At 43.2% G+C, this 26,278-nt stretch overlaps 1 protein-coding gene across 4 annotated transcripts in view; it reads right to left on the reverse strand.

Annotated features, from left to right (window-relative positions):
* tafa5a (TAFA chemokine like family member 5a) overlaps positions 1-26,278 on the reverse strand; it is a 138,359-nt gene that overhangs the window by 76,386 nt on the left and 35,695 nt on the right. The window contains exon 1 of one of the 4 annotated variants that reach the window (XR_015438270.1): positions 15,212-15,961. The exons of the other annotated variants lie outside the window; for them this stretch is intronic. The gene's annotated coding sequence lies outside the window, so the exon portion shown is untranslated. Of the gene's footprint in view, positions 1-15,211; positions 15,962-26,278 lie in introns of those variants that run through there. 4 annotated transcript variants of the gene reach the window in all.

Raw genomic sequence — 26,278 nt, forward strand, 5'->3', positions numbered from 1 at the left:
AATCTTTTTAAGGACCTCTGATCAAACATGGCAGCACTGCAAAATAACTTCTGCTGGTAGAAGTACAACTAGGAATTAGGGCTGTTCCACTCCAGTCCGAGTCTTCAGATGTCTTTTCATTATCATAGACCGTCTCGTCTCAGGGGTGTTTTGACTCTGACTTGTCTCAATCTTGGCCCCCCCGGTCTCAGCTGATAGGTCTCTGAGTTCCACTGAGTCCTATTGCATCTCTCTCTGTTCTCCTGTGCGGCTTCTATGTGTCTGATATTCACCTCTCCTTCCCTGCGAGCTTCCCTGGTCCATGAACTGGTGGATCCTACCATGTCTGACGTTGCCTGAATTGCACCACATTTGCATTTGCAGTCATAAAAATGTGCAACGATGTTGTAAAATAAGCTGTCGGCATCTCAAATTTGCAGCTCTTTAATCAGGAATACGTGTGCAGGAGCATTCCACCTAACGCAATAACGCTAGCATTAACAGCTAACGCTACTTCCAAAGCTCATTGGTCCGAAACCATAAGCTGCTCTGCTGACAAGGACATGCACCATCTAGCATTGTTGTTCCAGGTCGATGTCTCACTAAACTCTCTTTTACACTGTGTCTACACAGGATGCGTTCAAGGACAGCATTTAGTTGCGGTTCACCCATGTTTTTTCAGCGCTCAGAGCCCAAATACACATCGTCAGGTTAGCTTGCAAGTCACATTTTACACGTTTGTAGCAAAAGTAAAACGCAAGCTGTTACAGACAGCTGGACTGACCAAAACAGGAGAGTATCTGTTCTGTCAGAGGAATGCAGCGTAATATGAACGACTGAGACCAATGGCTGAAATGTTTTCTGTGTGAACATGCCGTAAACATTAATCACTGCTCAGCAGAGAACCAGATAACAGCAGAGTTATAAATGGTCGATCTCAGTCACATTCATTTTACCTCCTATGTTACTGGTAAAGGTTATTGTGAGTATTCAGGCTGAAAGGAATATGAAATTAATATTTACAGTTAGTGTTGTACTAAAAATATGCTAGTACTAAACATCAGTAAAGGAAAGAGTACAGTGTAGTGCTCTTTGTAGAAAAGTAGTATATAGCATTTCTACCTTTTTGCTTTACTACCAATAATATCGAAAGCACATTTTTAATGTAAATTAAATACATTTTGATTTTCACCAATAAACATTATTGAGTCTATAAGAATATTATTTAATAATCAGTTTTTAAAACCTATAAAGTGTAATGTGTGTGTTAGTGTGGCCATGACTTTGGTGATCCCCAAGCCCTGGTCTAGACGGCTTGGACTTGGACAGTGGTCTTGACTGTTTAATATATTTTTTAATGAGGATGCTGTTTGAAAAGTGGAAATATGTCACTGTCAATTAAAAGAATATTATGATTGGCTTAAGTTTGTGCAATGAATATTTTACAACCAATTAACGATCACACTAGTTTCTACAGCCACAGATGAATAGACTGTGAAATTCCACAGGGACCTTTAAAAACTCTGAGTACAGAGTGATGGTAAAATCCTTTAGCTCAACAGAACAAACTGCTCAACTTAATCCCACATGTCGACATGAAGTCACTGTGTAAACCTGTTTACTGCGGGGAAAAAAATACATAATTTCATTCAACAAAACGCCGAGCGCTAAGCACGCAGTCAAATACATGGGAGGAGGAGAACAACTTCCAATTCGCCGGAATCACCCCCCCCCCCCGACGCTCCACAATAACTGGATGAGCAGGAGCTGATGGCTCAACACAGTTGCTGATTCGCAAAGCAAACAAAGTCTTTGTGCCACTCACAAAGGTAGTGCCGGGCAATTGACTCCTGCAATAAAATGAATAAATAAATAAATAAATGAACTGCTGCTTCTATTGAGAGAAGGAAGCAAGAGGCGAGAGGGAGAGAGATGGAGGATGGAGAAGGAAAAAAAAAAATGTGTTGTATATCACAGCAAGTGGTGACACAATGTTAGTGCTTTGGGAGTTAAAGAGTACACCGCCTCCTTCATTGTAGCTCTTCTCAGAGGAGTTGAGTATGTCCACGTCCATTTCCTTTTTTTTTTTTCCTTTTTTAAAGAGTTCATCACAACCTGAATTCTCATAATGCACCCTGCTTTCGGCAACACAGTCTGCTCCTACAGAGGAAACAGCCCTGTCTACTGTAGTGACAGCGTTTTGCATAACAAAAGAGAAGGAAATAGGGAAGCAGGAAAAAGAAGAAGAGACGGGAGCATGTCAAGTATGTGGAGGAAGTTCCCCATTCATAAACGTGTATGTGTGTAAGCATGCATTCAAATGTGTGTCTGTGTGCGTGTGTGTATGTATGTATATGTCCGTGTGTGTGTGTGTGTGTGTGTGTGTGTGTGTGTGTGCATTACTAATAAAGCCAGAGGCTAGAGCTGGAGCACAGACAGTCAATGTGCTTTAATGGAGACTATGTGCTCACTGCGGCGCAGCATAAATGATAAATTATTCATTGCCTTCAACACCAGAGCTATCATCAGGCCTCTGCTATTATTACCAGCCGATGGGCAGCCGTCACTTTAAGGCGCAAAGGGGAAAAAAAAAAAGCTTTAACTTAATAGGCAACGGTCACAGATGACATAGGACGAGAAGACGCCTTGTTGTGCTGCTTTGATCACCTCAGAGAAGGAGAAGTTGTGGACAAAGGGCCTGTTGATAGAGTTAAGTGCCAGTTGTTTACAGCTCCCCGAACTCTCACATAACTCCCAGTTCTCCTCCTTTTATCCCTCTCTTCTCACTCATTCCCCTGACACGCGCCGTTTTCTCCGTCCTTCTCCTCTCCGTCCACTCCCATTTGTTGTCATTCTATATGGTCAGCTGTATCCGCTCCGTCTCCCCCTGTCCTTGCATTCATCTCTTCCTCCGTCCCTCTCTGACCCCCCCACACACACACATACACATACACACACATACACACACACACACATACACACACACCGTCGTTCTTTCTTGCTCCCACAACCCCTATTTCTGTCTCTACCTCCAGTGGAGGAGGTGCCAGGGAAGCGTAATTGGTATTCAGGCTCTGTCGGAGCCAATGCAGAGCCCTGTTAGCAGAATAAGAGAGGAAACATCCTTATCTGGATTTCCACGGTAACCAGGGGGTGGGTGAGGGGAGTGGATGGGGGAATCAGCTGCGCTTGCTGCTCTTATTATTTTTCATTTTTCTTTCTTTTTTTCTTTTTTTTTGGTCTAGTTTTCCCTCTTGTTTTCTCTCATCATCCTCCCCCTGCTGTCTGTGCTAATTATTGACTGGCTGTGTGCAGGCTTCTAAGCACGCACACACACACACACACTCACACAAAATAGGACTGCACGCATTGACTGGAGTCTACACTCACACACCAACTGCATATAGGCAAGTGCACACGTATACACAGTGAAGCATGGAAGAACACCTGCTTGCATGCATGCACAAACAAACACACACACTCGCACAGACATTACACAACCTTACACAGCCCCCTGCGGAGACTTTCACTGGCTCAGCTTCCCCACATCTGCATCTACCACACTTATTACAAACACACTCTCTCTTGCTCTCTCACTGTGTCCTCTCAGTTCCACAGGGCTACACCACAAGACACATGTACTCGCTCAGCACCGTTACAGGGTTATTTTTGAGGACGCTGACTGACTGCGACCGCGGCGTCCAACTCAAACGGTTGCGTCCTCACGCAATGTAAAATGTGACAAGAGCTTGAATGAGAATAAATTAAGGCGACTATTTATATATTCGTTTTTTAAAAAACAGAGCAAGTAATAACGCAGGGAAAGGCTTAATCATCACTGATCAGGAAGCTTCAATAGAAAACAACAAAAAGTTGTTTTATGCTAATGATCATACAAACACAAAAAAAGTGCTTTCAAAACGTTATATATAGTTCAAATCAAATCAGACTTTTCTATGATTACGTTTTTAGAGAATGAGGCAGATGCTGGAAATGCGCACGGGCACCAGGAGCAATGCTTCATTAACGTATTTCACCTTTTGACCCCAGAGGAACAAATGGTTTTCTACTATTAGCGGACGGACATTCAACAGTCCAGATAACAATGAACAATGGATTTTGTGTCTGACTGGAAATAATTACTCAGTAATGATTATTGCAAATAAAGAGTCATGATAATAATTGATGTATTAGGATTGATCTATTTTGAAATTATGACCAAAATGATTTCATAATAAGATAACACTATGTTTTTGCATGGGTTTCTAAACTATGCTGCTCTCTAAGTTGTTGTTATTTGAGAAATGAGGTTTATTTATGGTTACAGAATTTACTATTGCTTTATATATCAGCTGACAGGTTGAGAAAAGTCCCTCTCCACTATGACACTTTTTATACTGCAGTATAAAATATCTGAATACTTCTACCAGCCACAGTCTGTAGGTAAAAACATAGTTTGTGTTTTCTATTTTTAGTCAAAGGCTCCAGCTGAAGTTTGAAATGATAAAAAAAAACCTCTTCTTCAGATATTCTGGGTCACAGCGCTTGACTCCGTCTGTCGACACCGAGCACATTACCATCACACAGAGACACAACCTATGACCTCTGCCGTGTCTCAAAAATTATGCCAGCGATAAGCATCTTAAGAAGTGATTAGCTGTTAGCATGAGCAGTGATATTAGCTTCCTTCTCAGAGAGAAAACTTGACAGAAAATGTGACGAGTAATCTTCGTCCCCATCTCTCCCGTGAAGTACAGCACTGGATAATCCCACACGGAGTAGCTGAACCAAAATCTTACGAGAATAGAAACTGTGCTTCGAATTCGGACGATATTCTCTCTATTCTCTCTCTCTCAGCTCCGGTGCAGGTTACTAGCACAACCAATCTCCGTCTGCCGTTACCTGAGTTGCCATGGTAACCCTCCCCCAAAAAGAATTTATTTCAGGAAGCAACCCATTGGCAACAACCTGTGACTCTGTCTCTCTCTCTCTGTCTCATTCTCTCTTTCCCTCCTTACTCCCTCATCGCCGTCATCACTCTACTCTTTTACTCCTGTGTGTGTGTGTGATATATATATAGTATATATATAGTGTCATTTCCTCATTTCCCTCGTCTTCCTCCATTTCTACTTTTTATCCGTCTGTTCCTTTCCACCTCATTTGCTGTCACAGTCTGTCCATATTCAGCCACTGGGTTAGTTCATTTGTAGCTACAACCAGAGGAAATGGTGCATCAGGCTCCTTCACTAGGCTGTTATCTGTACTCATGGTTGGAGCTGTGTGTGTGTGTGTGTTTGTGTACGAGGGAGAGAGTGCAAATCTATGGGAAGGCTTTGCCCGTGCACGCGTGTGTATTTATGTGCATTAGAAAGTTCAATTGTGCGCATGCATCTGTGCGTGTGCGTGTCCGTGTACAGGCGCCCGCATGTGTAACCGTTTGTGCCAATTATTTCATTACCGGCTGACAGATTTCTCTTTCCACTATTACTGCTTCCCGAGCCACAGGCACCGGCAGAAAACCGAGCGTGTGCGCGTGCACACACACACAACACACACACAGACACACAGACACACACACACACACACACACAAGCTCACACACAGCAACCAGTTCAAGTCCATCAATTAAGGAGGCAATTTGCTCAAGTGGTTCCACCTGGGCCAAAAGGCAGGTGGGTGGCTATGCTCTGTTTACCTATCAGACACTATTAGGCCTGAGATGTCACTGGTTTTACTTGTGCCCTGCTTCCGTAATGTCAGCTCTGCCTTTTTGTCTGCCTGCATGTCGGATGGGTTGTGTATTATGTGCGTGCGTGTGTGTGTGTGTGAGAGCAAGAGATTATGTCAAGACCTCAGATGATTACTGGGATGTAGTGTATCTGTCAGTGTGTGGCAACCAAATGACAGATGACACTAACATTTTCTGGATGTGTGTGTGTATACATGTTATGTGTCAGGTTATCAAGCTGCTGACATGTAGAAGATGTAGCAGATGCTTCGTCTGTTCACACACATCTCCATCTTTGACAAGACTGCTTCAGTGATCCCTCCATGTAAGTATTTTCTTATTTGTGTGTGTGTAATTCAATGTGGACTGCGTGCATGTCTGGCCTCTGCAGCAATATTTCATCCTCTCCAGAGTCCCATAAGAACCTGCCGCACACTGTGTTAGGTGTGTGTGTGTGTGTGTGTGTGTGTGTGGGCAAGTGACCCTTTGTGGCTCAGTATGCATATGTATACACGGCTGCCTCTGTGCCTGTGTGTGCACATCAACACTTGCTCCCAGCATTTATTCACTATCTTGAAGAAGCGTGTGTATACAGAATGTATGATGGCGCGCACACACACACACACACACACACACACACACACACACACACCATGCAACACACTCGCACAGTCTGTTTGATAAATTAGACTTCGAGCTGCAGGAATTTGCTTCGCAATGTACTAAAGCAAACACAAGATAGCGCATACAGTCTGTCAAGCTCCGGTGTAAATTTGCAAGTGTGTGTACCCGCGTCTGCATTTGTATTTGTCACATCACCTCTGCATGTTAACCTGACGTGCTCAGACGTCTGTGGCCGCGGCGTTATCTGCAGAAAGACTGAGGCTCCGTGTTTACATGCCAGCTTCATCGTACAGATGTGGCTCCGAGGCACGTGGGAAAAAACACACGCAGGAGGTAAATCGCACCAACACGACCTACATGTCAATGTTTCCTCTCCCCGCCGTTTGATTTAAGCAAGGGCGTTCTGTTTCCTGCATCCCATAAGCCCTATTTCCTTTCAACTCATTGGATGTGGTATTATCCTTGGGCTTATGTGCTGGTGCGCAAGGTATAATTTATTGTCTGTTCAGCAAGGCAAATGTGCAAGCCTGGCATATTTCATTTGCTGAATACATATCATTATAAAAATATGATTTTTCTTGTTCTTTTTTGCAAACCTTTTTTTGTGTTTCACACTGTGTGGTGAAATGCTATCTAGGGTACGTCTGATTCATGCCTTTACTGTGAGTTTCTTGGTGATAATAACCTCTGAAATATGGGTGCACTCTGAGGAGGAGAGGCTAGCTAAGTCAGTGTTATGAAATGGGGAAGGATGTGTGACAGACACATCAATGCACATCAATGCATACCAAATAGAAAAATGTGCATTACTTCTCAGATGATGAAACACCAGGTTGGAGGAAGCAGCGACCCACCTGCCTTCTTATATATTAGCTCGTACTTGAGCTCAGACAGACAGCTGGCGAACCTGCGCCGCTTTAGCGCCCATAGCAGTGAATATACAGCATGACTTGTAAATTACTGTGTACACAGTGCATATCCTGTATGTATTACCTTTAAGTGAAGAATGTGGCTTTAAAAAAAAAAGAAAAAGAAGACTCCGTAACAGCAACGTAAAGAAACAACACACCACGGAAGAAAGCTTTCTGTATTCATGAGTTTGGTTTTAACAGTCCCTGCAGGTACAATAATGAAGTTTCTCTCCCCCATGTGGAATGGACCGTGATGATTATGATGAAGCAGAATCGCCGGCTGTTTTTCTTTCTTTTCTTTTTTCTCCACTCCCTGCTGTTGTATCGACAGAGCTGTAAACATAAGCATAAAACTATATGTAGCAACGATGTAACTGTAAAAAAGGCTATTAACAGTTGCAGGGGGGGGGGGGGCTTAAGCCTCTTGCTGCAAGACAGGAGATCCTGCTCAAGCTGGAGCTGTACAAGTAGAGCAGACGCACAAACAGTCGAAAGTGCAGATCTGTGTTAATCTGCACTTTCATGTTTGCTCAACATAATTCAAAAAGTTGTTTTTTTTTTTGCCTCAGTCTGTGCGGTACAACAGCCATCAATCCTTTTGGGGCGTTACAGCAGGTCCAAGCGCTGTGTTTTTTAAATTTCACGCATCACAGATTCTACATCAAAAAAATACCTCACAACTTCATGAGACAAGGGGTTTCCGATGAGTAAACATCATAAACATACTATCATTTGAATAATGCTATTCATGCAACCTGTTGGATCACAATTTGATACTGTAACGCTCTCCAGCGACGACGATTATGTCAGTGATGATCACCATAAGTGCAGCGAATGTGTTGAGTTATCTGGCTTTGTTGCATGACTAACACCCATGTCAGCACCTTTCCCTTCCGCACGCCATAATGGCATTATGAGATAAATGAGTGGCGGCGCTTGTTATGACCCATAATGTTATGGCTTGTCCTTTACAGTGAGCTAAACCCATTTTCTCTGGATCGAGAATAGGAATTGGAACCCCACAAGCAATCTATTCAAGGGTGCAACAAGCTAAGGGGATGTGACGTGCCAATGTTTTTTAGTGATTTTCATTATGTGTCATTCTATTCTAATTCATTTTCAATTGGACCATAAGAGCTGCCGCCGTAAGCAGTACAAAAGGCAGGAACGAATGGAGGAGGATCTTGTTTGGCTGCAAGACATCCCGAGAAAGAAAATAATGATCTTTATGAAATTGCTTTAGACACAATTTGACAGCCGGGACCAGGCAAGTGGCTGGGCTTGTTGGAATCGATAAAGCCTCCATTAGTTTTCTAAAGAGTAACATGCAATTTGTTTCGGTGGAGCAGCATAGCATCGGTAATATTCTGCCCCTTTGACACAAAAAGCTAATGCACTATAGCCAACCTAATGTCAGATTAAACCTACATTTCTGTCAGATGGAAATGGAGAAACGCTCCCAACGCACCGGATCCATACGGCATGACCAAGCCTGTTATCACAGACACCACATTTGTGTCACAATGGCCTCCAGGGGACGAGCTTTTTTGTGAAGACAAAAGAAACAAAGAAACAAAAAAACATCTCCTTTTTTGAATCCATTCAAATGACTGTGATCCCATGCACGAAGAAGATCAAACTTCTTAAATAGCTATTGATCAGCTAAGATGAACAGACACAGGGTGATTGATCGAACCAGGTGGTGGGGGTGGCGGGGACAACCTCATCTCTACCTTTGACACAGCAGGAAAGCACAAATTGAAACCGCAGAAGGGTAAGCACACTTCTCACCCATCATTTCCTCGAGAACGCGCGCGGATGTATCACACTCGAGCGGCCCGGTGGTCACGTAATCGATAGCCTGGAGAGTTAGCTTATGAATAAGATGGACAGAGGGTCCGGCTCAGTTCCCCTTAAATCAGCACTCTCTGAGCTTGTATATCCAGATGAATACACGATAAGCTTGGGTTGGATCATCTGAGGGGAGGGACCGTCTCCTCTTTGAGAGACGGTCATGATGGACATGTTGCCAGTGTTGCAAGAATGGGCCCAGAGGAATCCGCCCCTCCTCGGAGGAAAAACGCTGATCTGAGAGGATCTTTCTCCCACCGGCTGACAAGCCGTTAGACAAATGGCCCTGCTACTCTCTAACCTCTCAGACTACTGGCCCTCCTTCTTCTTGTTCTACTCCTCAGTGTGTGAGTGTGTGTGTGTGTGTGTGTGTCTTCTGCCAAACACCCCTCCTCCTCCATTCAATCTCGAATATGTGCGTATACAGGCACTCACATGACTAATTCATACAGCGCATCGCAGTGACCAGAACACACTCCCTGGCTTACAGCACGAGGTTTTAATTAAAGATACAGCTGTGGTTATTAAAATCACTCAATCCTTTTCTGCAGTTCCCCTCATCTTCCATCCAGGAGGAGCACAATCTAGCAATCTGCGCTAGCTTTGCTGATCCGTGCCACAGTTTACTGCATGTGATACACATTTTATCACCAGCATCTGTATTACGTTAATGCGCCCGATAGGAGGTAAGACGTAGCACCGCGTGTCCTTGCTGATTCGAGGTTTCTTTTTAACAGAGTAGCTCAGTTCCATGTCTTTCGAGCTGGGATCGGTAGGGCCTCGGGGAGTTTAAGACGGCACTTCGTGGGTGCAAGGGCAGAAATGGAGTGTATTAGGTCTATGTCTTCCTGACATCACTATTTCCAAAAGGCCAGTGAGTCTCTCTAGTAAAAACTGGAACCTACAGAGGAGCCTCACAGCCAGCTTTTCATTAGAGTCAAACTCCAAGCGCTGCCTTTTTTTTCTTTTTATTGTCCCACCGCACTGCCAAAACGCAATCAATAGGACTTTAGGAAAACTGGGTGCAATAGTGCACACTTTTTACTGTCTCACAATCAATAACAACTGTGAGAAACAGTGCCATGAGTAAATATCGAACATTTCACACACACATACAGATTAAAAGTGCCCCAAGACACAAGACACAAGGGGGTCGTTTGGAGTTGGCTTAGATTACCTCGAAAAAAAAAAAAACCCCACCAAAGGTTCCCGCTGCAACTGTGATTGATTCATCGAAGTGAATTAATTAACAAACCCTTTAACTAATGAATCAATTAAGCAATTGATTAATGTGCATTACCCCTGCGGGTTATAGCTGATACTGACCATTAAAGATAAACTGTGCTCAATTTAAATCGGTTAACAGCAGATTACATGCAGGGGAGCGCTCGGCTTACCTGTGTGCATCATTGCTGTGAGGGATTTTGACATCAGCGAGGATTTGCTGAGTAAAACACGGTGATTGTGACATTGCTTCTGTATGCTAAAGGAGTATTACTGCGGCATTAAATACACGCATATTATCTTTATGTCACTTGAGCCTAAAGCTGTGCTTCAGGGCTGAGTTCCCTAAAATCCCTCCTTTCTGCAGATTAATAATAGATGCTTAAGAAGGAAGAAATACTTAATGACTACACCTCTGCTGCTGTACCTCTAAGTCATATTCAAGTCAGAGCTCATACTGCAGCTCACTCTGCCCTTAGTTGCAATTAAACAATCTACATCCTCTAGATGCAGGTGACGTTTTGGAACACACAACTACGCCCTTTCACAACAAAAGTGCATTCAGCATTCTGCTTCATTCTGCACAAACCAAAGTCATATTTCCCATTTGGAAAAATGGAACACAGCTCTCAACAAAGAAAACAGCAGGACAGAAAATCTCTGCAATAAGGAAAAATAGCAAAACAAAAATAATGTCACATAAAGAGGAGAACACTTAGAGCTGACATCATGAACAACAGTTCTGTAGCAGTCCTTCAATATCTTACATAACCGTCCGCTGTTTAACATCTCTGGTGCATTAAGCCGGCAATCATCCTACAAATCTGCAGATGTAGAGCTGGTATCTTCCCTGTGTAAAGGGGGCGGTGCATCTACTGGTCACTGGCATGCACATCTTGAAAGCTGCTATCGAGGGCATGTCGCTTTCGAGACATTGTAGAGTGCAGTGGCCTTTTTCTTGCAGTGGCCCGGGCTTAGAGTCGAGGGCTCTGTAAAGGTGACCTGATTAGGCATTGTTCCTCAAGGACCTCTTAAAGGAAAAGTGCACCTGATGACCTCGTCTGTGAATGGCACGTAAGCAGCGTGTCTCCATACACGAAGCTTGCATCGCTGGCCATAAACAAGCTGTTCTGTCAAAGTATACAGCCTATGACTACCACTAGTGTTAATTTGTTCCGTTTTTCCATCTGTCTTTCTTGAGGAAAACAAGCAACAGTGAGAAAACAGAAGCATGTGCACACGGGAGATGCCTCTCTCTCTCTCTCTCTCTCTCTCTCTCCAAAAACTCATGTCTGAAGATGTAACAGGGCTTCCCTTTCTCCACGGGCAACGTACGTGCAGGACACCGAGCGTTTGCCACCGCTTGACCCAAATCTGCCTGAGGCTGCTCCGAGCAGAGCTGCCGTGCCACAAACTGCCATTCTAATCCATATCCTTTTTTTTTTTTTTCCTTTCAATAGGATCCCTAGGTCTGCATGTCTGTCTGTGGTCAATGAAACCTGATCTTGGTCGACCTATGTCAGGCGCAGTGTATGAATACACACATCTCTGTCACTTCGGCCCATTATGGCTCACCCTGTGGTTTCACCTGAGGATCAATAACTGCGGTCGTCAGGCGGACCGGTGGTAGAGGACGTCCAGAGGCCACTGGGGTCGGTACTCCGGTTTTGGCTTTTAACCGTCAAACACAGATTTTTTTTGAAGTGTGAAATTGGAATGGTGTCTACTAGCAAAACAGGTTACAGGTAGCAACACCACGTCTAAGAGCGCTCGTTTACTTGAAGAGTACTTCAGATCAGATTCTATCTTCTGTCTCTTCAGGCCTGTTTTCTCATATGCTTTGAAAACAACAGATGCCAAAGCACTGTGATTTTGATGTCCATTGATAATAGCCCAGATCATTCCATTTTAGATAAGGATTACTACTTTCGCCTTTCGTCATTCACAATTATCCAATTTATCTCTTCTGCAGCTGTGGGTCATAACTTTTTTTTATCTCCTCACAAATAATGTCATATTTCAACATTTTAACAGTAAGTCTCTCGAATCCCCCCCCCCACCCGATGCTAATTTTCATGTAACTCCACAACTTTATTGCTGTATTAAGAAAGAACTACAGGCCATTGAGGTTTTAAAAGAGCTGTTCTTCGTAGCTTTAATTGTAACCCACAGGGTGCCTCAATTTCATGCTACCAATGATTTTATAACATTGAGTAACGTGGTTATCTCTTCATTATTTTAACCTAGATTGCCCTTGGTTCACCAGTGGATTCCCGTTTCCTGGAAAAAAAAAAAAAAAAAAAACTGCTCCATGAACCTGTCAGGCTCTCTATTGCCATGTGACAAATATCTCGGCCAATGAAGAGCAAAATGGGATTTGCTCCATTGCCTGAATTATTGAAGTGGACAGTGTGAGAAATTTATGGCACAAAATTCATCCACATTCCCTATGCATAATGTTTTAATATGTTTCCATTCCCACCCCCAATACACCCACCACCACCAGCACCACCCCAACCCTCGATCTCCCTCCGCATCCTCATTTTTCTCAATGCACAAGATCCCGTGTCACATTATGCAAGGGAGCTGACGCAATGAGGTGTACAACTCCCAAAAATACACTCGCTGGCATGTTGGGCTCTCTTAACAGGCTGGCAGAGGGGTGACAGTCGCTTTCTTTGTGAGCATCCCACTCGTGGATCTCTGGCTATAGCTGCTAGCATTCCCAACCTTCCCCGGGATGATCGCAAGTCCGGGAAACGTGCCTGCCGATATCCTGCGTTCACCCCAATGTGAACGTAAAGAGAGAAGTGGTGATGAGTCTGTGACATGATGTGATTCACATCGTGTTGCACAACCCTGATGATGATGAAGGAATATGTGAAAAGGGGGTGTGTTCTGTTTTTAGGCTCCTTGTGCATGCCTATCATTACCCCACCCCCAAAAAGATTGTCACTAATGCAGTCCTTTGGATTTGTTTCATCAGTTGGTGTTATTAGCCCCTACAGCTGGCTTTGACCTTGGCCATTCTCGTAGCCTTAAGTGAGCATGTCCTCAGCCCCTCCTTTGTGTGCCACCCACCCACCAGCTCTCTTTAGTAGATTTCAAAAGGAACCTTACAAACCGTTAACTGCATCTTCTTGCCACCGAGCGCCCCCCCAGCACCCCACCCTGAAAGTTAAAAGCTATTTGGTGTCAAGTTTTTTTTTTTTTTTTTGTTTTTTTTTTGAAAGCAAAGAAAATGCAGGCTTAGGGGGAAAAATTCAGGACCTCGGTGTAAAAGCACAACATGATACAGACAAACAACGCTGCGGTGAAGGTCAAAAATATTGCCTTGCCAGTCAACAAGCTCGACAGTGCTGACGGCCTGAATCTAATGAGAGTCCCTCGCATTAACACAGCCATGAGCAGCACTTTTTTGCGTACTGTTAGTTGGCCACACAATCCTCTTTTTGACCTCTGTGGAAAAAAAAGGCTAGCATGCCACAGTAAATTAAAAATCCAAAGGAAGGCTTCAGGACATGTGCCAGTACAAAATCCTGAACTCCCCTTTGTCCCCCATTTTGGCTGACAGACAAGTTTTTTTTTTTGTGTGTGTGTTTTTTTTCTCCCACCCCTCTCCTCCCCATCCTTTTCAGTATGGCTGGACATTCTTCTACCCCACAGTAGTCATGGACTCACCACGGTGAGGAGAGAGTGTTTGCCACTGCTTGACCTGAATATTTGCCCAGGGCCGGAGGCAGGGAGGGGATGGCAGGCCATTCCAAGCCACGCTTCTCGAAAAAAAAAAAAAACGCCACAAAGGAAACCCATGACTATTCCTAAGTGCCAAACAGACTCTGCTCGCCCCGGGGCGTACACGCATAAAGGGAATATTAAGTGCTGTTTTTTTTTTTTGTGTGCTAGGTTCATACAGAACAGTAATCCCCTGGGTTGCACCATTTGACTTTCATAAGGAGTTTGAGCAGTAAGTGTACTCAACCTCTGCGTGAAGATCTCCCCGCAGACAGGTGTGATTTGTATTTATTATGTTCCACTGTAGGTGGAATTAATGACGAGGAATAATCTGCCTCACCGACACATCAGCTCACTTCTGACGGATCTGGTGTCTGATGATTGCCACACTCATTAAACCACATGTCATTCATTCAGCTGAATGTCAGCAAATGAAACTCAATTAATTACCCCCCACCACCCCACCCCAACCAAAAAAAGAAAAAAAAATCTGGACAATTTGCCACAGTGCAGCCACATCCACAGGCTGAGAACCTCCATTCAGCATGACAGTGATGACAGGCACATTGTGGACAGTGTATTAGAGCAGTGAGCCTCGCTGGGAGGTGTGTGAATGGTGATCGGGATTGAAATGAATCCATAAAAGGGGCCAGAAAACGCAACAGAAGGTAAATGGAACGACATTAGAACCGCTTGACCTCAATGTTACCCTAAAGCTAGACTCTAGTGCCATCTATTGAAAACGTTTACACCAAATCAGTATTCTATGCAAAGAGTGAGCTGATTATCTCAATGCCGCTGTTTTCCCTCGAACAGCTTCAACTTATATCTTCGATTATACATAACTGATCAATCGATTATCCTCGGTTGGATGAGTTGTTGGCGAGGAATAACGCAGGTTAGGGGAAAATCAGAGCAAGACGAACTGTGCTTCATGCAAATGACTGTGCTTTTTGCCTGGGTATGGAGTGGATTTTTATTCAAGTGCTACCCCAAAAAAAAAAAGTCCACATTTGACTGCGATTGCGCCGAAGCCACGGACAACACTCCGCATTGGGTTTACTGTAGCGGAAAACTTCATTAAAACTACAGGAAACGTGGTGGCGCATTAAGACAGCATGGATGTGAGAGGTGAATCGGTGGAGTTCTGAGTGATTACCTTCTTTGAGCAGGCGGGAGTGAATAAGGAGAATGAGAAAGCAGCAGATCGCCGCTCCGGTCAGTGCCCACGCAACTCTGAGCAGCTGCATCCTGGCGTAGGAGGGTTTGTGGCGGACCGAGACAGCCGTGCAGCCGGAGAGAGAGACACTCCACCTCAGCTCACAGACACGCACTGGCTCATATTCTGTTGGCCATGAAATTCAAGCATTCGTCCCCTTCATGCTAACCAAAAAAAAAAAAAAAAAAATCCTCACTTGATAGTCCGGTTCAGGTGTGATGAAGAGGTGCAGGGATCCGTAAAAACAAGGGAAAATATGCGCGCTTGCTTCGCCGCCGGTGCGTCAGAGTGGCTCCAAACACAGGGGCGATTAACCCCCAATCACAGACTGAGGGGCTGACATCTTTCCTCACACCACTTCTCGCTCTCTTTTTTTTTTTTTCTTCTTCTTCAAGAGTCTCTCGTCGGCTTCACCAGAGTGTCGCTCACGACAGGCTCGGCAGAGCGGGCTGCGCCCCTCGGTGTGACTCCGTCTTCGAGTGCGCACGGCGGTCCACGGCGATGCGGCGCGCAGATGAAGATCACCTCTCCCCGCTGCATGTTACGCACATCTCTCCCATTGCTGGAGAGGCAGAGGCAAACAACTGCCAGCCAAGTCGCCTTGCAGCTCTCGTTTTCCCTCTCCCTCTCTCTCTCCCACTGTCGCCCTCTCTCTCTCTCTCTCTGTTCTCTCTCCCTGTACTTCACTATATTGCTCCGTCGTTCCGTCACTTTCCCTCTCTCTCTGTCGCCGTCCCCCCCTGCCCCCCCAACTGTCTCTCCACTTCTCCCTCCTCTCCCTCCCTCTCTCTCCTTCCCTCCTGATTCACTCCAATGCAACTCTTGCCATTTACGCACGAGCACAGCCAGTTTCATAAACTATGCATCTCCTGGATGATCCCTGTTCTTCTTCATCTGCGCGTCGCACCTCTTGGAAACATTTTTTTTTCTTCTTCCCAAACCAGCAGCTCTGTGGCTGACAGACTCCCCTGACTTTGAAGGCAAATAAAACGTCACACTGAGCAAAGACCAGGCTGCGCAGGTTCTTTCTATCTACTTTGTCCTCCCATCAGATAATCTATAAAGATCAAACAGTTGCAGGCACTGAATGTCTGCACATCTCTGTCTCTCTATCCCTGCATGTGTGTGTGTGTGTGTGTTGCTCATACGAAATCGACTTTCTCCCCCCCTTCTGCTTAGCTCCAGGTTACGTCACAACTCCCCCAAATAATCTCCTCCAGCTACAAAGCATGAGGTAGTGCAGCTCTAATAGGATGTTTCCACTGATAAATAAAAGTGAGCAAACCCTGGGCTGCATGTGGTCATCATATAGCACCCCGAATTAAGCCAAACATAGAAAGAGTATTTTATCTTCCATTGTAACATTGAGATGATGTTATACAGACTTTTCTTGGCCTCACAATTTTGTTATTTTTAAAGTGCTGATTTTTTGGTGGATTTCCTGTAATGAGGAGATTCTGCACATTAGCCAAGCCTTCCAGTTATTGAGACAAGCAAAAGGCTTCGGATAGCCTTGCCTGAGGCTCGTTTTCCTAGAATATATCAACATCCCCTGAAAGCTATTACACATGTAGCCTAAAATTTCATCATATTACAAACATAAAGAACTGATGCCGTTGCAAATTCTTAAATAGCCTCCTCTCCTCTGTGCACAGTGTGATGTGTTCAAAAAAAAAAAAATCATGTCAGGATCCTGTGAATGAAAGCAATCCGGCTGGAGGAGGACCAATACTCAATAGCAAAACAATAGCTTGTGTAATCCCCCCCCCCTTCCCTCTCTCTCCTCGCCCCCCCACCCCTCCACCCCTCCTGCCTTCTGAGTGCCAACACAGCCATTGTTCTCTGTTTTATGTACATTTGCATCCTGTTTAACTCTCACACGACTCGGGGATGCCTGACGCGGGGATTACTGGCACAGTGTGTCCATCAGTCATTTGGAAGCTACTGGTCAGTTTGCACACAATCGCCATCATAAGGCCGCTGGAGCGATCACAGCATCCAAGAGCACAGCATTTCCTCCTTGGGGTGGTGGTGGTGGTGGTGGTGGGGGGGTGCTTGTGAGTTTTAGCCCAGCGTCTCTGTATTTATAATTGAATCAGAATGACATGGTTGGACGAGTGACGGTGCCACTCAAACCAGAAAACTGTCATTGCAGTGTCAATAAGGTTGGCCCCTGCAGCTACTAGCACTAATTAGCTGATAACAGTCTCTGCTGGCTGGCATGCATGCCAGACTGTGTGTGTTTGTGTGTGTGTGTGTGTGTGTGTGTGCTTGTGTGCATACTTTGAATGTCTATGGCTTTGTTTGCACGCCACTTTGTGTGTGTGTATGTTTAGCTCAAGTGTGCGTGTGTGTGTGTGTGTGTGTTTTAGACAGGCCCCTTTTTTTCCCTGTCCTGACACCTCCCTGCCTCCTCTCCAACGCTGTGATCCATCCATCTACTGCACGGAAAGCAATTAACAGTGACTTGACCTCTACAAGGATTTGAGGTGGGAAGACTGTATGTGTGCTTGTGACTGTGTGGGTGTGTGTGCTTGTCTAACATTATCATCTGCTGTGCCTATACCACTCTATACTCTCCCAGAAGAGCCGCAAACTAAATATAACTTTGTGCACACACAGCCTAATTAAGAAACACTGAGACAGAATGATACGGTTTGATTTGCTGTAGGAACCAGTTACACTTATTCACGAGGTTGCCATCTTTATGCGCCTGGTCCTCACATCTCGCCTGATGCGCTTGAACCTGTAAAATAGTCCCAAAGCATCCAAACCATATGTATAGTGTTATTTTGACACCAATTTAAGCAATTTGTGTAACTGTGAGGAATTATTTAGAACATTAAAAGCATGCAAGCTTTGTTGCTTCTACACCTACCAGTAATTAGGCTTTTCTGTTAAGTTATTTATAAAGTAGGAAGGTGTGAATCGAAACTGGCTCCGTTCTTAAGCCAGCTGTAGCAAACAGCCGAGACGGGAGCTTCACTCTGGAAGAACAACCCGTTAGTGCGCTGATATAAAACTTTTCTTTGGACAGAAAACAGGGTGAATGTTGCTGGAGTTCTTCCCCTTTACACATATCTATGATATCTATGCTTTTTCAGGTCAGGTGTCACCGTGAGCAAAAAATATAGCCACAAAACAGGCGAGTATGGATTATTATAGTAGGGCATAAAGCAGCATGAAGGGAATTATAAACTGTCCCATTATTTACTTTAATTAGGCAATTTAAAGCGGCTGCAATCGATATTTTTGTAATATTATTGTGAAATGTGAAAGAGGTTGCTTGTATGAATCTACAGAGAATTATCACCGGACTCTGCACTTTAAACTGAGGGGGGAAAAAAATCTGTTATTGCACATCTCGCCCTGAACCCTCCTGTTTTGTTATGTATGTTATACATGTGTTTTCCCCCATAGTGAAGTTACTTATGTTTTCAGTCAGTTGCCCGCCAGACAGAAACAAACTCTGTGTTAGATCTGTTCCAAAATCTCCAAAAACAGAAATCCAAATAGACTTCTGTGGGATTTTGCTGCATTTAAAGCACCGTCAACACCGGAGAGCAGGAGAACTGACTGAAGCAGCTGTTTTTCCGCAGCAGTCTTACGAAACGTCATTAGTTGATTTTGATACCATTAGGGAAAAGTTTTAAGGTGCTAAAAAGGTGTCAATCCTTGTTTTCAACAGCTTAATCTTATGCTAACTGTATACTTATATGACATGCTGAAATATAAATATCAGTGCCTTAGTGTTTCCTTTTTTATCACAGAGTACACAGGGGCTCATTTTTGTTGCCTTGGGGACCAACTATTCTGTCTAGACACCATTATAAATCCCTGTTAGATGTCTGCTTGCATTTTTCCTAACCCCTCTTTTAAATTACAAGAGGATAGGAAAAATATTTTGATATAAATTTTGGAGCACTGTGGAATTCTTTTCTTTTTCTATTTTTTTGTAAATTATTAAACCATTTCCTTCCCCTCTATCCTCACACCACCCACCTACACTGCTGCCATGTCTCCTCTCTCACTTTCTCCTCCTCTATACTGCCACCCACTCACCGCTATGCTTTTTCTTGCCAGAAGCCAGGAGAGGCGTTACTTGCTTTGTCCTCTGTGCAGGTCACTGGCTGTGTGCCAGACAGAGCCCATGCCAATAAAAGCCATGAGTAATGGGCTAAAACTTCTACATTCGCTGTGTTTCCCATTATTTCCCATGGTCAATAAATCTGAAGGAGGGCTTAATCAGAGGGAAAAGCTGGAACATACGGCCTATGTCCAATAGGGTGTCCAACACAAAGATTCTTACGGTTTAATCAGAGATAAAAGTTGAGGTGGCAGCCACCAGAATGGCTCTCCTTGTGACCCACTTTGTCTTCTCACAGGTGAGGCCATTATTGTTTGGACAGGTTGAACACTCTGCTACTGTCAAAACAATGGCTTCTTCTGAGCCTCTGAGACGAGGTCGACTCTGAATGAAGTCCTTTTACGAACCTAATAGACAGATAATTGAATAAACGGTTCAAAATCCATGAATTACCCAGCCGGGTTTCACTGCACGACTGGATAGACCTATACACCTGTCAGAGCTTTATACAACAGTCCAACCAGATCTGGAAGAGTCATCAACATTCTTATCCACATCCTTTTTTTTTTTTTTTTTTTTTACAATCTAACATATATCTTTAAGGACATACCAGGTAGAAAATGAGTCTTTTTTTCCCCACAGCAGTGTTACAAACATGTAGCGGTGCTGATCTCAATCAGTTCTTGATGCTAGTCATGTTTTAGTTATGGTGGCGACTCATTTTTTAATGTAGTCAAACCAGTACGCAGGATTTTCATGTGGACTTCTTTACCTTTATTAAACCTACGATTTTGGCCACTAAACAAGCTGTGAATGCAACATTGACAGATTATCATCTATGCTAGCATACAGCTGCCTATCCAGCAGTCCAAGCAACGTTAGCATTCACTTGACAAATGCAAGTGTAACATTCACTCTCTTTTAGCTCTATTTTTGGTATTCACCAGTTTCCGAAGGAAATACAGTATCCAGGCCTTTCGATGCTAAAAGCTATGTTTACTAGCTAGCTTGATGCTAGTTAGCGATAGTTCTTTGCAGGTTCATCACTATGAGCAATCCCCTTGACATAACACTTATTTCATTTGATCTATTGTTATTATACGGAATATGGATTGTAGCTCCCTATAGTCTAAGTTTTTCATTATAGAAAAGTCAAGCTATTGCTGCAACACAAAATATGCTAGCTGGGTATTGCCAGGGTAACCATAACAAAGATAGTCTTTTTAATCATATATCTTTGGGTGTGGTGGTGTCATGGCTACACAGTATGGCCTCCTCACAACTGTGGACATGTGTTCCCAACTTTGTGAGTAATTTGTAATAGACTATCTGAACCAATCAGGGCTGAAACTTTAGGCTTGTGTTTCCTGTTGGTGGTAGGGAGCAGAATTTAAAAGACAAAAGCAGAAATGGAAAAAAAAAAAATCAAACAAAATAAGGGAAAATTGCATAAGTTTAATACAGCTGTTAAAGGATGGTTCATTCCTGTGGCTGAGATGGATTGTTCTGACAGAAATCCACTTTTCTGTTCTCCCTCACATCACCCCATCCTTAGCACTATCTGCACAAAGCCACCATACTAAGAGACACCACGGATCAATCTTAGTCAGGAGAGGCCTTTTGCTGCAACTCTGCTCAGTATCAAACACAACTTCCCCACAGACGCAAAGATCACCTGCGAGAAATGATCCATCACAGCAAACACAAGGCACCAATTTGGCTTCTTGGCAAACTTTCTGTTTAATCATAACTTCCCTGCGCTCAAGTTGAGTGTTTTCATATCCGTGCAGGCACTGTGCTCCTCTTTGCTTACTGTCAATCACCTGACGCCCACAGGAAAGAAACAAAGTATCTGTCAGCAAATAATCCATCAAAAACACATCACATTAAACGTCTGTCACATTCACGTCTTTGTATTTAGGAAACATTTGTTAGGTTGGGACATCAGTGCATTTTCCGCCGCATAAAGTTTTGTGTGTTTTTAGTGACTATGTCTGATTTTACACATTATGTAATGCAAAGCAACTGGAAGGAATCTAAAGATAGAAATATATGAGCTATAAAGAACATACCAGTGTCATTTATAGCCCATTTATTTCTATGAAGGGCTTATTATTAGCCTAAAAGAAAAGACAAATTACTTTTATTACTTTTAATTCTGTTCTGTTCTATTTTTGGGGAACATGAGGTCTTACTGTACCAAATGTAAAAAATGTGTCAAAAGTTCATCGAGCATGTACATTTTTGGAGGTTTCTGTCAAGGTCTTCAGCCGAGTTCCCATTCCTGTTAACGTATGAGTGACGGGTCAGAGACGCACGGCATTCAGCTGCATATTTGTGGGTTTTTACATGTGTTGCATCTCCAAGAATTTCAATTCATTGGCAGCTTTTACAAAGACACTATGTCCTGTGTCTATGTGAAAGATTAAGGGGGAATGATGTGATTTGATGTGTGAGTTGTTTTTTGTCTGTGATTGGATGTGTGACCAACACAGAAATTATTTTCAACCTAAACAAATGTTGATACATCCTGCTCTTTTTAATTGGAGGCAGTGTCACTCACACTGTCTTAAGCCGCAAAGCTATTGTGTCACTCATTATGAACTGTATGCACATTTAATCAAGTCTTATTATAGGAAATGCAATATACTGAGCTGACAAACACCACTGATAGACCCATCCTCTGGAGGCTTCCACTAAGCTTCTTACATTTCCTGTAGTTGGAGCAAAGCAAACGCACGCGGAGGCTTCCTCTCCGCTCCGTCTCCATGTTCCTGACTTTCATTCATCCATCCATCATCCCTCGGCAATGAAGCTCTCACCTGGCCTGATTCCATAAGTTACCAACTAAGTGCTACACTACCAGGCAAAGTGATTGGTGTCATGCGTCTTATTGAGTTTTTCATTAATTATTAATTTCCTTTTCATCAGCTTTCACCAGGCGAGTGTCACGTAAAGTATGGAAACAACTGCTTTGTTTGAAGATGAGGTTTCCTGATGTTGCAGAAGACAAAGCTAATAATAACTAAGATGACTGACATGCACTGTAAAAATGTCAGCTTACATTCTGAGGCAAAGATGAGCGTTACATAGTTACACAGAATTATGAATTATGAGAAGCAATTAAAGCCAACAATCCAAGCTAGTCCCTGGCGTCAACACAAGGATTTCAGAGTCTGACACTTTGCCTCATTCTGCTTCACAAATAAGCAAACTTTATATAGATGAAACTAAAGCGCTTAAACATATAAAATGAGGACAAAAATGAATAACTAATAAAGAAATCATGTCTTGCTGTGCAGCGTCCTCTTACTGCACATTTATCCTCAATCTCGATGGACGGAAGACAAACAAAAGCAACAGCGCTCACAATTAAATATTTAACAAGAAAGTCTCGACGACAGCAAAATGCAACTTTATCTACCAAGTGCTGCCTTTGTCTCCTGGGAGAGTTGTTGGTAATGATACCCAGAGGACAAATGTGCTAAAGTGACAAAGGAACAGACCACAAGACAAATGGGGAAAAAAAACAACTTAAATCTGTCAAAGAACATGTGACAGGCAGAGAGAACATGAATTATTGAGCCTTTTTGCTCTCGACTTAATCTGTGCTTTTACCAGGGATTTGTAAAGATTTTTCTTTTTTAATATGGTGAATAAAGATCATAAACACTGCCTTCAAGACTGCAATCTTTGCAAAACAAGTTTGTTAAATTGGAGGGAGTATGGAAAGTTGCATCTGCTCCTTCCGATGAATCCATTTCATATATTACAGCCTGAACTGGATGGAAAATCAGATGTCTAAAATGTATTATTACCAACCTTAAATCATTTACTTTCTAACCAGAGTTTGGAATGCCATTTTCCATGGCATAAATATGCTTAAAGAAATTAACTGTATTTAAATAGTGGTACGGCACAGTGGCTAACAGTCAAGCTGAGCAGCCATAATATAAAAAGCAGGAGCTGATGGACCTCTGAGGAACTACTCATCATCAGATACAACTGTCACTCTCACTGCAGTGTCAAAAATGACATCATCACATCTCTCGGCGACACACCTAGCAACCGTCTACTTTCTTCTACACCAATAACATTTTAGACACGTCACCTGATCTCATCGCTAGAAGGAAAGGTGGAGCAGTGCAGAGAAGAAGAGAAAGGTCCTTATCACAAACAGTTAAATGCTGAAAAGTAAGTGACATGTTCACAAGTATGGGGCCCAGGTCCGTCAAAAACACAAGCTAAACTTATATTATTGTAGCTTGAACATCTGTCTTGACTCTGTATCTCATTATCTGTTAAAAAAAGTTGAGGCTAGACTTGTACATTTGAATGTGTTAGGCTTCTCCCATTATACTTGCTGGTCAGTCGCACATTTTAATCTGGATAACTCTCCTCCCAGATGAACATACTGGCCAAGTCTGGTACCCACGTTACACCAAAATTGGCAGTGTGCTGGTTTGCATGAACAGGGTGGCCTGGGATGGATTCCCAGCCTGAATTATTGTTTCAGCCCACCCCTGGTACAGCTTGTATTAATGATGCCTTAAATATCAATGAAATTATAGTGTTTTTCCAATTAGCGTCAAAGCCAAAATGCAACACAAACATTGTTATTAACTATTTTGCTCTTGTTTTCCATTTAAAGATGAGTTTGTTGCCAAAAAACTGCCATCACTGATAAACTGCCTCGATTATAGAGTCCAAAAGAAGCATCTCACATCAGTGTCAACGCAGACGTTTCTCCGGGGCTGACTTCAGCTCACTTTCAATACAAGCCATTCTGGAAGAGAGCTGACTTCATCATTTAAATATTGATCAACTTTTGTAATGAGGATGTCATATTCAATCTGTTAAGAAGTAATTAAAAAATCAATATCCTATCAACATTAAATGAACCACAGTTTCTGTTTTATTCGGGATCGACTGAGAGAGCTGTAATTGACTCGAGTCTCAATTTTCATCGCAATCTTCTGTGTATGGAACATCCTGACGGCTGTTAAATGTGGTCGAAATCTCATACTGGCACATTTAGGTACAGATCACTGAGCCTGACAGAGAAGTGGGAGGAAGAGATACAAAGAATAAAAAGCTTTGAAGAAGAATGTTTGGCCTTTTGTAGCTTCTGTGCAAGCTCTCAGCATGCAGGAGAGCTCATCAGATAGCAAACAGGTGAACATAGCAGGAGTTTTGTGCATACGTACATGCAGGCGGGAATATATAGGCTGCGTGTATGGAAATGAGGAATGAAAGGAGGCGGAGAGAAAAGAGGCAAAGAAGCGAGACACCGATCCAGGCGATAACATGTCTCTTTGCCCCAATGAAAGCAATAAAAATAGGACAGGACACAACACAGTCATGTAATGTTGAACTCAGTGCTCACCCTGTGCAAACACTCGACAGGCTTGTGTCTGCTGCTGTGAAGAAGCCCTAATGTGCAGGTGCAGTGACTTCCTGGAGTCTGTGCTGCTTCCCTGACTACTGCTCTTGCTGTATTAATTTGCTAATGAGCTTTAGAGGTGACAGTAGGCAGTTTTTTGTTACATCTGGTCAGAGCAAGGCTAGCTCTTTCTCCCTGTTCACGGTCTTTGTGATAATCTGAGCTAACTGCTAACTAGCTCTGGCTTCATATTTAGCGTACAGGCATGAGAGTGGTGTGAATGTTCTTGTCTAACAGCAGGGAACACACTGCATGCGTTGCGTTGCTGAACTGCTGCTCGCGCATGTGTATGTGTTACTGCGTGTCTGCTGTGTCACTGCTACTGGCGGCTCCATCGTTCTACATAGAGTTTGCCTTGGATAATGGCCACTAGTGGGCTATTCAAATGTTGTATTTCTTTCATTATAAATTCATTTCTGATTCATTTTTGTTAGAATATGTCACTAAAATGCCACCGTCTCCACATGCAGCTGCTTAAATAAAATATTTATATTTTTTCATGGCTGTGTCATATTCAGATTCAGCCTAAACATTAAAACTGAAGTAAAAGTGTCAATTTTATGTAATGTTGTAGGTATGATAGCACTATGACTATCAATAGATATTTTCCCTATCTACTCTTGCCGAGGACTGCGTGTATCACATGTGAGAAATAGGCGAAACCCCTTATCGCTATCATGCGATGCAGCTGCGAGGCGTGGGACGCACATGTCATGCAGGCCGCGTGTCCGCTCCAACCTGTTAATATGGCACTGGAATGAAAACCAAGACATTCTGCGACCACAACACCACGTGTTCCTGGCCTAACCTTCAGCTAAAAGGCTAACTAGACTTTCCCCAAAATGTATGACTGTTCCTTTAAAAGGCCAATTCATACTGTCTATTGCCTCCTTGCTTTGAACGCCTCCCTCCTGATTCTTCTTGCATACTCATGCATTGATTAAAATTTTACATTTTTAATAGCAATATGTAAAAACAGCATATGCGCTTTAGCATATTAATCCACTTATTCTGCTTTATAACGAAAGGCGAAATCAGAACTTTAAACAAATATGTGAGACATGTTGTATTTTTTATGACTTTCTGTATATTTTAATGTAGCTCTGTGTGGTGTACCTGCTACAGGATGAAAAGCAATACAGCAGAAATTGAAAAGAAGCAATAGCATTGAGGCAGTGGAGGCTGTGGTCTCCATGGCCAAAACAAAATTCGATTGTGAAAATCGAGTAGATGATGATAATATTTGGTAGCTGCATTGTCTGGCACAAGGTAAAAAAAAAAAAAAAAAAAAGAGCAGTCGCCTCTCTAGATTGCCGTAACCTTGACTCACCCTGTCATTTCTGCATTCATCAGGGAGAGAAAAAAGGAAAGGCAATTGAAAAGAAATGTGATTATTAGATGAGAGGATGTAGAGAGTGAGGAAAAAAAAGGAGAGGAGGCAGAATGGAGCATGAGAGCCATGGAGTGGGGGGTTGGG

Source organism: Seriola lalandi, unplaced genomic scaffold, assembly GCF_002814215.2.
Source record: "Seriola lalandi dorsalis isolate HSWRI2012SDOR001 ecotype SW California unplaced genomic scaffold, Sedor1 jcf7180002054688, whole genome shotgun sequence".
In the NCBI taxonomy this organism is placed as follows: Eukaryota; Metazoa; Chordata; class Actinopteri; order Carangiformes; family Carangidae; genus Seriola; species Seriola lalandi.